Source organism: Lolium perenne, chromosome 4, assembly GCF_019359855.2.
Source record: "Lolium perenne isolate Kyuss_39 chromosome 4, Kyuss_2.0, whole genome shotgun sequence".
Classification (NCBI taxonomy): domain Eukaryota; kingdom Viridiplantae; phylum Streptophyta; class Magnoliopsida; order Poales; family Poaceae; genus Lolium; species Lolium perenne.
The window spans coordinates 237614782-237632205 of record NC_067247.2 but is presented as its reverse complement, the minus strand read 5'-3'; positions in this window follow the sequence as shown (position 1 = coordinate 237632205).

Sequence of the window (17424 nt, the reverse complement as noted above, 5' to 3'; positions counted from 1 at the left end):
AGGTAACCTTGTTCTTCCACTGCTCGCCTGCAAACTCACTTAAATGAAGACCTAAAAAATTTGGGATTATTTTGGTAGGAGAATTATTCACAAGACTCAGATGAAACTCCAACTGTTGTTGCCGATTTTTTTATGTTGTAGTTGTTATGAACGATTATTGGATCTCATGTGGTTCGCTGTGAACATAGGTTTCAGGATCATCGGGAGAAATGTCTAATGTGAATAAGCCTTCACGAGTGTCTAATGACATGTTTCTAAATTTTCTTCCCGAGATTCAGCGGTTAATGTCAATACCCAAGCTGCAGATATTGCAGGGGACTTGCAATCTCTTCAAAGTAACTTGTTTTTTTAGCTTGATCTTCACAATTGCTGCATTTGAATAATGCAATATTACAGTGCCTATCTTTACTATTATATTCGAGTTGGTCGTAGGTCATACAACACGTTTGGTGAAAGAGATTGGGAACATCCAGAGTGTTAATCTGCATCCGTCTCACATACCCCGTCCGATGCATTTCAGTTACGTCCCCACTCCTTACCAGATCAGACTGCACTATCAAAGCGCTTCACCAAGTTCTTCACCAGCGCATCTAGTGGTAATCCCCATAGCCTTCTACCTCAGCTAGTTCTTGGGAGCACCGCGTAGGAAAAGTTTCTGTTTTCTCCGCGTGCCCCCAACAGGTTGTTAGTGCCAGAAGTGAAGAGACATCTCTAATCATATTAGCATTTCAAAATAATATATGCATAAGACAAAGTTGTGTTGGAAGATTGTAGCTGGAAAGAACAAGACATTTTCATGTTAACTTACTAACAATACACCAGTGATATCATGGAAAGGAATGTGCAAACTGTTGAGGTTTGTTTGGTTGATCTATTTTTCAGGATGCCACACATTGAACCTTTTAATAGTTCTGATGAAGAGCATGATGTTGAACAAAGAGAAATGCTCCACATCAAGATGATCAGCTGAGAGAAGAATCTATATTATAATGAAGATAAAACATACACTCTATGATAAGAGTGCTCAAGTGCAAGAGTTTGAGCATGGACAGGCTATCCATGATAACATGGAATTGAACTAAGCAATAGTAAAATATGGTTTACAAATTTCCAACACCTTTTGTTTCCAAAGGATAACAAGAAAGATTAAAATCCATATGGACTTGGCCCCGCTGCAAATTGAGCATATGACTCAATTAGAAACATGCCACCACAACTCATTGTTAGAGGGGACAACAATGTGCACACTTGCATACCTATGAGGGACAACATGTTGGTTACTAGTACACTTATTTAAGAGAAAAAATACAAAGAGATCAAGGATAATCTAGGTTGGAAGATATAGGATATGAAGGAGGAAGTGGTGGAAGATTTGTGTGTGGATGTTACTGAATCTAAATGCAAGAGAGAAAATAAGTTGGTCACGGAGAGGAGGATTATTCATTGAACAAATGGATATATTTTAGAGTATTTGACTATCATCTTAAACTGGTTAGAAGCAATCTTGGGAGCATAGTAGCAATGAATTTAAATCTTATGCCAATGACATGTCTGTCTTTGAAAGAATGTATGTCTGCCTAGATGGATGCAAAAAAGTTTTTGTAGGTGGTCGTGGGAGAATAGTTGGCCTTGATGGGTGTTTCCCGAAAGGTGTAGTTAGTGGAAAACTACGGTGCACTATTGGAAGATGTCCAAATAACCAGATATACCCAATTGCATGGGCTTCAGTGGAAGTGCAATGCTATGATAACAAGGTTTGGTTTTTGTCACTTCTTCAGAAGGACATACAGATAAATAACCATTGTCATGGATGGGTTATTATATCACATTAGTAGAAGTTCCACATCAAGGTAGTCAATTAGATAATCCCGGAAGCATAACACAACATATGTGCAAGGCATATATACTATATACTAAGTTGCGTAGCATCCGATTTGCTCCAAAAATTTTAGCCCCCCGGTGGCTTTTTGGCTGCGACACGTAAGATTTCCGCCTTCTGGATCCTCTGCGGCTCACTTGATGTCCATGTCGCGCCGTGGTCCGCTCGTGTGCCTGGTCCCTTCTGACATGCGTGTTCGTGTTGTGACATGGCGTGGGTTGTGTCAACACCCGGATTTTTAAGTCCGGATGCCTATTATGTCATACATCGCAATCCCAGGAATATTGTTGTTGCGAGGCATAATAGTTAAGTATCACAGTCATCATTCCTTACAAACCATAAGTCTTACAAATTTGGAATCACATGATCCATATTACACGAATAGTTGATCTATCAATCAACGAACAAACACAAGTTCATGGTTCAACATAGCGAAAGCGTAAGATACAAGGACTCTCTAGTCCACAGGCCAACGCTTGACATCGGAAGGCGCTTAGTTGTCGTAGGCGTCCTGCTGGTCATCTCCTTGTTCATCTTCATACTCTGGCCATTTGAATAGCCAGGGACAAAGCCGTGAGTACTTTAAGTACTCGCAAACTAATACTAATGTAAGTGCTAGACATTCTAGTATGGTTTGCTAAGCTCTAGTTTATTTGCATAAAGCTAGTTTTAGTTCACAAAGTTTGAGAAAAGCTTGTTCAAGTGCTAACTAACTCAAGTGGGAACATTAGTGTCATTCCCACCATTCAAGTGGTGATTTCAATTCAATTCACCACAAGTCATTTCACCATCATCTTTCAACATCATTTTCAAAGATATGACATCGGAAACTGTATGGCCTTTCCAACCGTCCGTAACCGTGGACGCGGCTATTCGAATAGGTTTACACTCTGCAGAGGTTGCACACTTGTGCCACAACATTTGATTTCATCCGTCGGGATTACCCCGAATCATCGTAACACAGTACGCGGATCATCAACCATAACCTTTCACTTACAAATCCTAGTATGAGCACCTCTCCCCATGAGCTTGGCCTCCCAGTGAAGACCAACTGTCAACCTGGGAACTGCACAGGGCTTGGCCGTACAATTCACCTCAATTTCACATCATTTCTCAACAACGGAGGCAGCCTCAAGCGTAACCCCTATGACGTGTGTTCAGAGGGAACCCATACTAAGATGCATAAACTTCCAGTTAAGCCCTACCCATAATCAGGTATTGTGGGGGTACTTACTAATTGGAAAGGTATCGCATTCAAACCAACATCATTGTTTATCAAAAATCACCATCTTCTCTTGGTCATATTCACTTTCAAAAATCATTCAATGGAATGCATCATCATTGCAAGGTTTCAAATTCATTTCAAATTCACATTGTTCCCATCTAGAGTAGTCAAGTTTTATTCCATTAGCACTAGCTCTAAATCATGAGGGGTGCTACCTTGCTTTGCTTGGAAGAGACTAACTCACTACTCTAGTAACCAACTTGTACTTTGACCAAAGTTAACTATAAAAGTAACTCATTTAGAAAACAAGTAAAAACTTGTAATGTAAAAACTTGGGATAGGCTTATGTAAGAAAAGGTAAGATTCATGGTGCCTTGCCCCAAGGGGCTTTGCACTTTGCAAGAATATTAGCTTGCCTTGGTAGTTCTCCAACTGTTCCTCCTCCTCCTCTTGGTAGCAACCTTCTTCTTCGGCGTACTCTCCGGTGCTACCGTCTAAATTTGAATACGAGTATAATTACTCACTAATTCAATGGTTATTCCATACATCACATATAAACACACCAACTATTCTATGCATACACATAATCTACTTAGAGTGCATGGGTGGTGTTGTTTAAATAGAATTCACTTCTTTGTATTTAATATGTAAATGATAGTTTCCATAGGGTTCTTGAGAAATAATTTCCTCTCATTGAAATCTTCTTAAGCTTTAATTTCTCAAACAATCATATATGAACTCATATTGACCTAAGTCAAATGTTCATCATCATCATTTGGGAAAATGATTTAAATGAGGTAGATCACCTCATATCATTTAATACACTACATATGATTTAAATCTCAAGTAATTCATATAAGAGAGTTTGGACCAGAGGTACAAACATCCCATGAATTCATGTGAGACAAGTTTAAATGAAGTATAAGACTCCACATAATTTACTTTAATAGTTTTGGACAATATCAACCAGTTAAACTAGCCCTATCATCCATTAATTAAACTATGGCATGATCATGCAAAGTGACCACACTATTTTATTGCATAAACAATTAGTGTAAGTCAAATGTGAGCTATTAGAGTTGGAATTAACTTAATATCTATTTTGGTTGATTTTTAATAATTATTTGAATAGGGAAAAGTCCTTGCTTTGTTGTTTTTATCACATTAATTCTACAAAGAATCTGGTCATGGGACCAGTGGCACGTTGTAGATAATTTCTCTAGCTTTCCAACAATATAAAGTTCATCCAATTTGGTTTAGCCAATTTAAATCTATTGAATTTCAAAGTGGCAGCAGTATTCAAAATCATTTGGAATTAATTAAATCGAGTTTGAATTATAAGGGCCGGCGGGAAAAACTACTGGGCCAAATTCAAACTGAACGGCCCAAGCCAGCCCAGCCACGGTCCAGTGACGCGCGGCGTGCTGACAGAGGGTCCCGCATGTCAGCGGCTCATTTAACCCGAAACGGTATGGGCGAGTGTGGTGCGTTGGATTAGATCGAGATCTAACGGCCGTGGTTCATCGTCCCGCCGGCGAGAGAGGAGTTCACCGGCGGCTCAGGTAGGGGGTCGGAGGGCTTACGGTGGCTCCAGCTAGGGTTGGCAATATGCTCGGTGAAGTGGTGGACGACGGCGAAGCGGCTGGTAGCAGTGGCGGAGCTCGAGGTGGTCTGGTTCGCCGTCGATTTCTGCAGGGCTTCCGCGGCAGCGATCTTGCGATTGGCCCTTCTCCGGCGTGAATCAGATGAACGGTGAGGTGGTTGAGTGGCTGTGAGAGGTGGGGAGTCTGGTGGTGTGCTTGGATCAGCAAGGGGAGCTCTCCTTTTATAGCGTTGCTTGAGTGCCGTGGGGCAGGGTGGCGGTCGACCATGGCGCGGCGCTTCCGGTGGCTGGTCGAGCTAGGCGAGGGTGTAGCGGTGTTCTACGTGTCCAGGCGAGGCGAATGGCGGCGACAGCTTGGTCGGGGAGGGCCTGGTTGTGTCGCATTGCTTCCAGGTCTGTCGCACCCGCGGCGGAGCAGGGTTTCCTTCTCCGGCGGCGGTGGGCGCGTGTCGTGGTCTGGCGGGTGTCTGGCGGCATCCAGGTGTCGTGGTGATGCTCAAGGCGTCGCGAGCGGGTCCAGGGCGTGAGTGAGGTGGTGGCGCGGCGCGTGTACTGGGCGTGTCCAGGGCGTCCTTGCGTGCGATACGAGCGGCGTCCAGGGCGTGTGCTGGGCGCGCGTTGTCCGGCCGGTGTCGTGCTCGAGCTTGACCATGGCGGTGCTAGGGTGGAGTAGGAGACGCGGTGGCATGCTGTGGCGCAGTGGCCAGGGCAGGGATGCAAGGGGAGAGAGGGGAGGTCGTCGGGCTCGGCGACATGGCCGGCATGGCCATGCCCTAGCTTCCCTCCTCCTCTCCTTAGCATTACTATGCATCATTTAGGGTTAGAGGGGACCAGGGGACACAATGGTGTAGGTTAGGGTAGTTTAGGTGGAGTAGAATCACTATTTGCAATAGTTGCAAATAGTGCCCGAATTTGGAATTTGCAAAATTGTCTAAATTTGAAATAATTCAAAAGGTGAATCTATTTGAAATGTAAGTGTTTAGATAAGTTGTATTTGACCAGAGAGGATTTGAGGTGGTGGTGGAAATTTAGAATTCAAGAATTTGCAAAAATGGCTAAGTGGAGAATGTTGCATATGTTAAAAAGTTGTGACTTTGGATGAGCATTGCTCATGATCAAAGATGATTTTGGCATGGTGATCTTTACCAAAGTTGTTCACCTTGATGTTGACTTTGAAATGGTGCAAAGAGTTAGCAAGATTTGGTTTGGGAAAATTTAATGGCAATGGCTCAAAGTAGTGATCAGACTATAATTGTCACTTTTGACCATTATCATATGTGAGCTAGATTTGTGTTTGAATTTGATTTGAAAAGTGAATCTTTGATTCCAAAAGTTGTAATAAGTGTTTAATAACATTATTCAACTAATGGTGAAGACCAAATAGGTCTAGGGTCAAAATTTATAAAAATGCCATAGGGCATATGTGAGGGTTTTTAGGGTTTTTCATTTAATAGATTTTCTTCCTCTTTGATTTATTTGGTTGGTGATCTTAATATGATCACATTAGGGTTTTAAAGCATATCAAAGACAAGTAATAACAATCATCATGGCATATCACTCAAATGCACAAGTCCTATGCATGGTACTATATGTAATTTAAAAAGTTTTTGTTGGTTTGAAATTTTGCTTTCTGGAATTCTCTAACTTTCTTTTTATTGAAATTTGGGGTGTTACAAACCCTTCCCCCTTACAAAAGATCTCGTCCCGAGATCGAAAATAAAGTTAGGTACTAAAGAGATCTGGGTACTCCTTCTTCATGAAGTCTTCGCGTTCCCATGTGGCTTCATCCTCGGTATGATTGCTCCATTGGATCTTCAGAAACTTGATGCTTCGGGTGCGGGTGGTTCGGTAGGCTTCTTCCAGAATGCGAATCGGCACTTCACGGTAAGTCAGATCCTTATTGATGTCCACCGATCGGTGATCGATGTTCTTGAACACTTCGGTCTTCTCCGGGACTTCAAGGCACTTCCGGAGGAGTGAGATGTGAAACACGTCGTGCACAGCCGACATCTCTTCGGGCAACTCCAGTTGATAAGATACTTCTCCTCGGCGGCTGAGGACTTTGAAAGGTCCGACATATCTGGGTGCAAGCTTTCCTTTCAGTTGGAATCTCTGCATTCCTTTCAAGGGGGATACCTTGAGATAGACGAAATCTCCGATCTCGAAGGTCATCTCCCGACGTCTCTTGTCGGCGTAGCTCTTCTGTCTAGATTGCGCCATCTTGAGGTACTCTCGGATCTTGTGGACTTTCTCTTCGGCTTCACGAAGAACATCTGGGCCAAAAACTTGGCTCTCTCCGATTCCGACCAGTTCAGGGGGGTACGGCACTTCCTTCCGTACAAGGCTTCAAAGGGGGCCATCTGTAGGCTGGCTTGATAGCTATTGTTGTAAGAGAATTCTGCGTAAGGTAGGCAGTCTTCCCACTTGGATCCGTATTCCAGTACGCATGCTCTAAGCATGTCCTCCAGTATCTGGTTTACTCGCTCAGTCTGTCCGTCGGTCTGAGGGTGATAGGCGGTGCTGAAATTTAGGCGGGTGCCTAGTCCTTCATGCACTTTCTGCCAGAACCTTGAGGTGAACTGTGATCCTCTATCTGACACTATCGATTTCGGGGTTCCGTGCAGGGCGACTATTCTGGAGATGTATAGTTCAACTAACTTTGGGCCTTGGTAAGTGGTTTTTACGGCGATGAAATGGGCGACTTTGGTCAATCTATCAACAACTACCCATATTGAATCATTGCCTTTGCTGGATTTGGGCAGTCCGGTGATAAAGTCCATTCCTACGGAGTCCCATTTCCATTCTGGAATCTGGAGGGGTTGTAACAGTCCGGCGGGTCGTTGATGTTCTGCCTTGACTCTCTGACAGATGTCACACTTAGCGATATAGCTACCGATCTCTCTCTTCATTCCGTGCCACCAAAATTGTTCCTTCAGGTCTTGGTACATCTTGGTACCTCCGGGGTGGATTGAATAAAGGGTGTCATGGGCTTCTTGCAGGATGACTTGTTTCAAGTCAGAGTCCGATGGTACGCAGAGACGTTCTTTGTACCAAAGAACTCCGGCTTCGTCTACGGTGAATTCGGGGGCTTTTCCTGCGGCTATCTGTTTCTTGATTCCGTCAATGCTAGCGTTATCTTTCTGGGCTTCCTTGATCTGGCTAACCAAGGTGGGTTGCAGTTCTATGCTGGCTAGGAATCCTTCACTAACAAGTTCAAGTCTGAACTGTTCAAACTCTTGATGCAAGCTGGGCTGTTCAGTTGCGAGCATGGAGTTCAACTGGCACGGCAGTCGACTCAAAGCATCCGCTACCACATTGGCCTTGCCGGGGTGGTAGTGAATCTCCATGTCGTAATCCTTGATCAATTCGATCCATCGGCGTTGTCTCATGTTTAGCTCCTTCTGGGTGAATATGTATTTGAGGCTTTTGTGGTCGGAGTAGATCTCGCATCGATTACCCATGAGGTAATGACGCCAAACTTTCAAGGCTAAGACCACGGCTGCAAGCTCGAGGTCATGGGTTGGGTAGTTCTGTTCATGTTGCTTGAGTTGTCTTGAAAGGTAGGATACAACCTTGCCTTCTTGCATAAGCACGCATCCAAGTCCAGTCTTGGAGGCGTCGCAATATACGTCAAAGGGCTTTGCGATATCTGGCATGATCAGTATTGGGGCCGTGGTCAGTCTACTCTTGAGCTGTTGAAAGCTCTCTTCGCATTTGTCGGTCCACTCAAACTTCCTGTCCTTTTTCAGCAGTTGGGTCATTGGTCGAGCGATGCTCGAAAAACCTTCTACAAATCTGCGGTAGTATCCGGCTAATCCAAGAAAAGCGCGGACCTCGGTTTGTGTGGTTGGGGCTTGCCATTCCATAACAGTTTTGATTTTGGCAGGATCTACGGCAATTCCTCCTGCAGACAAGATGTGTCCCAGGAATCCAACTTCTTCCAACCAAAACTCACACTTGCTAAACTTGGCATATAACTTGTGTTGTCTAAGGGTTTCTAGGACAATCTCCAAATGCTGTTCATGTTCCTCTTCGGACTTGGAGTAGACGAGAATGTCATCAATGAAAACAACGACAAACTTGTCCAAAAAATTCATGAAGATCTTATTCATGAGATTCATGAAATAAGCGGGGGCATTGGTCAGTCCAAACGACATGACGTTGTACTCATACAACCCATATCTAGTGGTAAAGGCAGTTTTTGGAATGTCGGTGGCTCGGATCTTCAGTTGGTGGTATCCAGTTCTAAGGTCGATCTTGGAGAAAACTTTGGATCCGGTGAGTTTATCAAACAGGTCGTCTATCTTGGGTAGGGGGTATTTGTTTTTGATGGTGACATCGTTAAGCTTACGATAATCCGTACATAAACGATTTGCACCATCCTTCTTGTCCACAAACAAGACGGGGGATCTCCAGGGGGATGCACTTGGTCTAATCAGACCTTTGGCCAACATATCATCTATTTGCTTCTTCAGCTCCACAAGCTCGGTTGCGTTCATGATGTAGGCTCTCTGGGCTATGGGTCCAGTTCCGGGGATTAACTCGATGATAAACTCGATATCCCGATCCGGGGGCATACCGGGTAGATCATCCGGAAACACATCAGGGTAGCGGCAAACGACCCTGATTTGATCCAGAGTTGGCTTGGATACACTTTGGTTGCAGGTGAATTTTCTAGGTATTTTCTCAGAGACGTGCTCAACTACGATACCGGTGCTGCTAGTCATGGTTATGGCCTTCTTGGCACAGTCTATCAATCCATTGTGTTTTGACATCCAGTCCATTCCTAGGACAACTTCCAAACCTTTGGTTCCAAGTATGATTAGATTTGCAAAGAAATCTACATCATGGATTTTGATTGGTACATTTTTGCAAAATTTTCTGGCTTTGGTGGTTGATCCGGGAATTTGAACTATCATAACATGCTTCAAACTGAGGGGTTGAATTTTACTTGTTGATGCAAAGTCTTCGGTGACAAAAGAATGAGATGCTCCGGAATCAAACAACACTCTGGCAGGGATGTGGTTGACAGAAAACATACCCAGTACAACATCTGGTGCTTCCTGGGCTTCCTCGGCGTTCATGTGGTAGAGGCGGCCGTTGCGGTTATTGGGGTTGTTGGGGGCGAACTTCTTGCCGGTGGAGACATGGCGTTGCTGCTGAGCAGGTGCAGCGGTGTTGCCGGCGAGCTTGGCAAGACGCTTGGGACACTCGTTGGAGTAGTGCCCCACTACACCACACTCATAGCAAGTGATGGTGGTCTTTTCTTGCTTGTTCGCAACGGGCACGGCATTGCTTCCGGTTCTGGGAGCGGTGTTGGTGTTGTTGTTGTTATTGTTAGGGGCTCGGGGTGGAGCGCGGTTGTAGTAGTAGTTGTTGTTGTAGTTGTTGTTGTAGCCTCCTGGCTTGGAGTTTCCTCCACTCCGGTTCTGATAACCGGGGCGAGAGTTCTGCATCGGGGGCTTGTTGTTTCTCGGAGTGAAACCTCCGCTTGAGCTAGGGCGAAACTTCTGGGGGTGGCTTGATCCACTCTGATTTGCCATGCGGCGCTTGCGGTTCTCATTGGCTTGGTTTAACTTGCCCTCCATCTGGATGGCGGAGTCGACAAGGGCTTCAAGGTCGGCGAAGGGGATGTTGACGAGGACAGTCTGCATCTCATCATGCAGTCTGTTCAGGAATCTCTCCTTCCTCTTCTCAACGGTGTCGGTCTCATTAGGGGCATACCTCGACAGTGTGAGAAACTTGTCGCGGTATTCAACCACCGTCATGCGACCTTGTTTCAGTTCACGGAACTCATCCCTCATCTTCTTGATAAGACCCGGGGGTACATGGTACTTGCTGAACTTGAGTTTGAAATCCTCCCAAGTCATGAATTGACCTCCGTTCATGGCACGGGTGCTTGTCCACCAAGCGCGGGCTGGTCCAGCGAGATAGTGAGTGGCGAACAAGACTTTCTCGTTTGCCTCCACTCCGGCTACCTCCAGATTGTTCTCCATAGTCTGGAGCCAATCGTCGGCGTCGAGGGGTTCCTCGGTCTTGCTAAACACCGGGGGATTGGTGTTTTGAAAGTTCTTGAGCTTGGATCCGGGGTGGTCATGATTTCCATGGCCTTGGTTGGCGATGTTCTGCAAGGCAACAAGGTTGGCTTGGCATTCGGCTCTTTCTGTTTCTCGGTCGGCAAGCATGGTCTACAGCAGTTGCAACATCGCGTCGTTGGTGCGATTTGGAGGGGCCATCTAAAGATATAGAAGATCATGAGATAAGAGGGAACATTCTATGGTTCATTTTGGTTAAGTTTGAAAAATATTTGAAAACTTGTAATCTTTTCATGACAAACATAACATTCATTCATTCATTCAACACATAGTACAAACTAACACACACATACTCCAATGGTTTTAAGAACCATTCTCATGCTACGATACAAGGGACGGGATACAACTCACACCTACATAAGTGAGACTAGTGCAACTACTCCTCATCCTCGACATCGATCGGGACGTAGTCGTCGGGTCCTGCCTCCAGGAACTCGTAGTCCTCCTCCTCGGTGTTCTCGTCCTCCTCAAAGTCGTTGTCGTCGCTCAGGAAGGCGTCTCCTCCCTGAATGTCAATGCCTCCGTCGTCATCCTCCAGCTGACGAATCTGATCCTCCTGGGCCTTGACAGTGGCCTCAAGTGATGCGATCCGTGCGCGAAGGCGACGAATCGTAGCGTCCTTCTTGGCACGCTGCTGGCGAAGGCTCTTGCGGTCGTTGTTGAGTAGCTTGATCGCCTCACCCTGCTCGGTGATGTGAGCATGGGTCTGGTTCGCGTAAGCGCGAGTGGCGTCGAGGTCCCTCTGAGTCTGGTAGAGCATGAAGTCCAGGTGCTCAGCATGGTGCCTCAACTCCGGGTGCGGCTGCAGCTCCATGGGCACTCCCGCAGCATCACGCCTCACAAGGTGGGCGTAGCGAGAGGCGAGGATGCGCACCACGTTCTGTCCACAGAGGCGCGCAAGTGCCTCCTGAAGGCCACGTGCGAGTCCGTCGAGCCAGTTGCTCTCGCGGAAGGAGAAGAGGATCCTCTCCGAGGTGGGAGGCTCCATCTTGCCCCTCAAGTCGGCAGTGATCACCCACTGCAACTCTCCTCCGGGCGTGTCGTCCAGCTGAACCCCGTGGAACTCGGGGTGTGGGCGCCCAAGGAAGTCAGAGACGGCGTTGAGGTCGTGCTCGAAGATCAAGCTCCCTCCGTTCCCAAGCTGATAAAACTTGGTGTTGATGGGTTCATTCGGCTCCATCTGAAAGAGAATTGGATGAGTAAGTTAGAGAGTGCAAAGTGTGGCAAAATTTTAAGTTGATTCAAATAAGATAGAACATGATTCATCAAATTTTGGCAAAGTCTCAAAGACAAGAGTGTAGTAAATTTTCACAAATATTTTCTTTCATTTGGTTTCAAAGTTAAGTTTTTCAGAACGCCCATTCTAACTAAGGTCTTCTAAGGTCAAACAATGGCTCTGATACCAACTTGTCAACACCCGGATTTTTAAGTCCGGATGCCTATTATGTCATACATCGCAATCCCAGGAATGTTGTTGTTGCGAGGCATAATAGTTAAGTATCACAGTCATCATTCCTTACAAACCATAAGTCTTACAAATTTGGAATCACATGATCCATATTACATGAATAGTTAATCTATCGATCAACGAACAAACACAAGTTCATGGTTCAACATAGCGGAAGCGTAAGATACAAGGACTCTCTAGTCCACAGGCCAACGCTTGACATCGGAAGGCGCTTAGTTGTCGTAGGCGTCCTGCTGGTCATCTCCTTGTTCATCTTCATACTCTGGCCATTTGAATAGCCAGGGACAAAGCCGTGAGTACTTTAAGTACTCGCAAACTAATACTAATGTAAGTGCTAGACATTCTAGTATGGTTTGCTAAGCTCTAGTTTATTTGCATAAAGCTAGTTTTAGTTCACAAAGTTTGAGAAAAGCTTGTTCAAGTGCTAACTAACTCAAGTGGGAACATTAGTGTCATTCCCACCATTCAAGTTGTGATTTCAATTCAATTCACCACAAGTCATTTCACCATCATCTTTCAACATCATTTTCAAAGATATGACATCGGAAACTGTATGGCCTTTCCAACCGTCCGTAACCGTGGACGCGGCTATTCGAATAGGTTTACACTCTGCAGAGGTTGCACACTTGTGCCACAACATTTGATTTCATCCGTCGGGATTACCCCGAATCATCGTAACACAGTACGCGGATCATCAACCATAACCTTTCACTTACAAATCCTAGTATGGGCACCTCTCCCCATGAGCTTGGCCTCCCAGTGAAGACCAACTGTCAACCTGGGAACTGCACAGGGCTTGGCCGTACAATTCACCTCAATTTCACATCATTTCTCAACAACGGAGGCAGCCTCAAGCGTAACCCCTATGACGTGTGTTCAGAGGGAACCCATACTAAGATGCATAAACTTCCAGTTAAGCCCTACCCATAATCAGGTATTGTGGGGGTACTTACTAATTGGAAAGGTATCGCATTCAAACCAACATCATTGTTTATCAAAAATCACCATCTTCTCTTGGTCATATTCACTTTCAAAAATCATTCAATGGAATGCATCATCATTCCAAGGTTTCAAATTCATTTCAAATTCACATTGTTCCCATCTAGAGTAGTCAAGTTTTATTCCATTAGCACTAGCTCTAAATCATGAGGGGTGCTACCTTGCTTTGCTTGGAAGAGACTAACTCACTACTCTAGTAACCAACTTGTACTTTGACCAAAGTTAACTATAAAAGTAACTCATTTAGAAAACAAGTAAAAACTTGTAATGTAAAAACTTGGGATAGGCTTATGTAAGAAAAGGTAATATTCATGGTGCCTTGCCCCAAGGGGCTTTGCACTTTGCAAGAATATTAGCTTGCCTTGGTAGTTCTCCAACTGTTCCTCCTCCTCCTCTTGGTAGCAACCTTCTTCTTCGGCGTACTCTCCGGTGCTACCGTCTAAATTTGAATACGAGTATAATTACTCACTAATTCAACGGCTATTCCATACATCACATATAAACACACCAACTATTCTATGCACACACATAATCTACTTAGAGTGCATGGGTGGTGTTGTTTAAATAGAATTCACTTCTTTGTATTTAATATGTAAATGATAGTTTCCATAGGGTTCTTGAGAAATAATTTCCTCTCATTGAAATCTTCTTAAGCTTTAATTTCTCAAACAATCATATATGAACTCATATTGACCTAAGTCAAATGTTCATCATCATCATTTGGGAAAATGATTTAAATGAGGTAGATCACCTCATATCATTTAATACACTACATATGATTTAAATCTCAAGTAATTCATATAAGAGAGTTTGGACCAGAGGTACAAACATCCCATGAATTCATGTGAGACAAGTTTAAATGAAGTATAAGACTCCACATAATTTACTTTAATAGTTTTGGACAATATCAACTAGTTAAACTAGCCCTATCATCCATTAATTAAACTATGGCATGATCATGCAACGTGACCACACCATTTCATTGCATAAACAATTAGTGTAAGTCAAATCTGAGCTATTAGAGTTGGAATTAACTTAATATCTATTTTGGTTGATTTTTAATAATTATTTGAATAGGGAAAAGTCCCTTCTTTGTTATTTTTATCACATTAATTCTACAAAGAATCTGGTCATGGGACCAGTGGCATGTTGTAGATAATTTCTCTAGCTTTCCAACAATATAAAGTTCATCCAATTTGGTTTAGCCAATTTATATCTATTGAATTTCAAAGTGGCAGCAGTATTCAAAATCATTTGGAATTAATTAAATCGAGTTTGAATTATAAGGGCCGGCGGGAAAAACTACTGGGCCAAATTCAAACTGAACGGCCCAAGCTAGCCCAGTCACGGTCCAGTGACGCGCGGCGTGCTGACAGAGGGTCCCGCATGTCAGCGGCTCATTTAACCCGAAACGGTATGGGCGAGTGTGGTGCGTTGGATTAGATCGAGATCTAACGGCCGTGGTTCATCGTCCCGCCGGCGAGAGAGGAGTTCACCGGCGGCTCAGGTAGGGGGTCGGAGGGCTTACGGTGGCTCCAGCTAGGGTTGGCAATATGCTCGGTGAAGTGGTGGACGACGGCGAAGCGGCTGGTAGCAGTGGCGGAGCTCGAGGTGGTCTGGTTCGCCGTCGATTTCTGCAGGGCTTCCGCGGCGGCGATCTTGCGATTGGCCCTTCTCCGGCGTGAATCAGATGAACGGTGAGGTGGTTGAGTGGCTGTGAGAGGTGGGGAGTCTGGTGGTGTGCTTGGATCAGCAAGGGGAGCTCTCCTTTTATAGCGTTGCTTGAGTGCCGCGGGGCAGGGTGGCGGTCGACCATGGCGCGGTGCTTCCGGTGGCTGGTCGAGCTAGGCGAGGGTGTAGCGGTGTTCTACGTGTCCAGGCGAGGCGAATGGCGGCGATAGCTTGGTCGGGGAGGGCCTGGTTGTGTCGCATTGCTTCCAGGTCTGTCGCGGCCGCGGCGGAGCAGGGTTTCCTTCTCCGGCGGCGGTGGGCGCGGGTCGTGGTCTGGCGGGTGTCTGGCGGCGTCCAGGTGTCGTGGTGATGCTCAAGGCGTCGCGAGCGGGTCCAGGGCGTGAGTGAGGTGGTGGCGCGGCGCGTGTACTAGGCGTGTCCAGGGCGTGCATGCGTGCGACACGAGCGGCGTCCAGGGCGTGTGCTGGGCGCGCATTGTCCGGCCGGTGTCGTGCTCGAGCTTGACCATGGCGGTGCTAGGGTGGAGTAGGAGACGCGGTGGCATGCTGTGGCGCAGTGGCCAGGGCAGGGATGCAAGGGGAGAGAGGGGAGGTCGTCGGGCTCGGCGACATGGCCGGCATGGCCATGCCCTAGCTGCCCTCCTCCTCTCCTTAGCATTACTATGCATCATTTAGGGTTAGAGGGGACCAGGGGACACAATGGTGTAGGTTAGGGTAGTTTAGGTGGAGTAGAATCACTATTTGCAATAGTTGCAAATAGTGCCCGAATTTGGAATTTGCAAAATTGTCTAAATTTGAAATAATTCAAAAGGTGAATCTATTTGAAATGTAAGTGTTTAGATAAGTTGTATTTGACCAGAGAGGATTTGAGGTGGTGGTGGAAATTTAGAATTAAAGAATTTGCGAAAATGGCTAAGTGGAGAATGTTGCATATGTTAAAAAGTTGTGACTTTGGATGAGCATTGCTCATGATCAAAGATGATTTTGGCATGGTGATCTTTACCAAAGTTGTTCACCTTGATGTTGACTTTGAAATGGTGCAAAGAGTTAGCAAGATTTGGTTTGGGAAAATTGAATGGCAATGGCTCAAAGTAGTGATCAGACTATAATTGTCACTTTTGACCATTATCATATGTGAGCTAGATTTGTGTTTGAATTTGATTTGAAAAGTGAATCTTTGATTCCAAAAGTTGTAATAAGTGTTTAATAACATTATTCAACTAATGGTGAAGACCAAATAGGTCTAGGGTCAAAATTTATAAAAATGCCATAGGGCATATGTGAGGGTTTTTAGGGTTTTTCATTTAATAGATTTTCTTCCTCTTTGATTTATTTGGTTGGTGATCTTAATATGATCACATTAGGGTTTTAAAGCATATCAAAGACAAGTAATAACAATCATCATGGCATATCACTCAAATGCACAAGTCCTATGCATGGTACTATATGTAATTTAAAAAGTTTTTGTTGGTTTGAAATTTTGCTTTCTGGAATTCTCTAACTTTCTTTTTATTGAAATTTGGGGTGTTACAGGTTGTCATTTTCCTCACACTCGCACGGCGATTTGTTATTCTTACTTCCCTCCAATGGACGTGCAAGCACTGCCTGCACCTCTGATATGCGGGTCCCTCATGTGCACCGGCTCCTTAGCTGGGTGAGCATGTCCGCCCCGTGGGGCCCTAACATGCTGCGGCTCGTGTCCCTTGGACAGCTTTTGACTCTGTGAAAGAGCAAAATATATACCTCGTGGTTTGTGTGTTTGATAACAACACTTGAATGAATTTTACTATGTGCATAGTTTTTCTTTGATAGATTTGCAGGTGCACGGTGCCCTCGCTGAACGCACCAAGATCGAAAGACTCAAGCGTAGCTTATAGGTTTTCTGGTTTTGTGTGTGTATCGCGAGGTGACATGGCTGAAGAGGGAAAGAGGAAAAAGCTGAATCTGCCCGACCGGTACTACCGGTACCAAGAGCGGTAGTACCGCTACCCTATTGGTACCGGTCAGTGGTAGCGCTCTGGACTTGCACAACGAAATATCCCACAGTAATGTTACGGTACCTCGACCGAAGTACCGCTCCCGAGCGGTACTTCCGTTAAGGTACCGCTTTGGTACTGTAATTATGAGATACGACACTCCCGCCCTGGTACCGCTCTGGTACCGGGTGGGAGTCCGGGGCTCGCAGAGGCCCTGCCGGTACCTCAGCGGTACTACCGCTTCGAGCCCACGTGGAAGATCTGTGGGAAGAATTTGAATCCAGAGTGATACTACCGCTTGCCATAGCGGTAGTACCGGTCGTGCGGAATCAACACATAACAGTTGGATTGGGGGGGCTATAAAAGGGCCCCTTCTTCCCCAGCTCGATTTTATCTCTTCTCTCTCTCTCGTCCATTGTTGCTGAGCTCAAACCTTGAGGATCTCCCTACCTTCCAAATCAATCTTGCCCAAACTTTGAGGGGTGGTG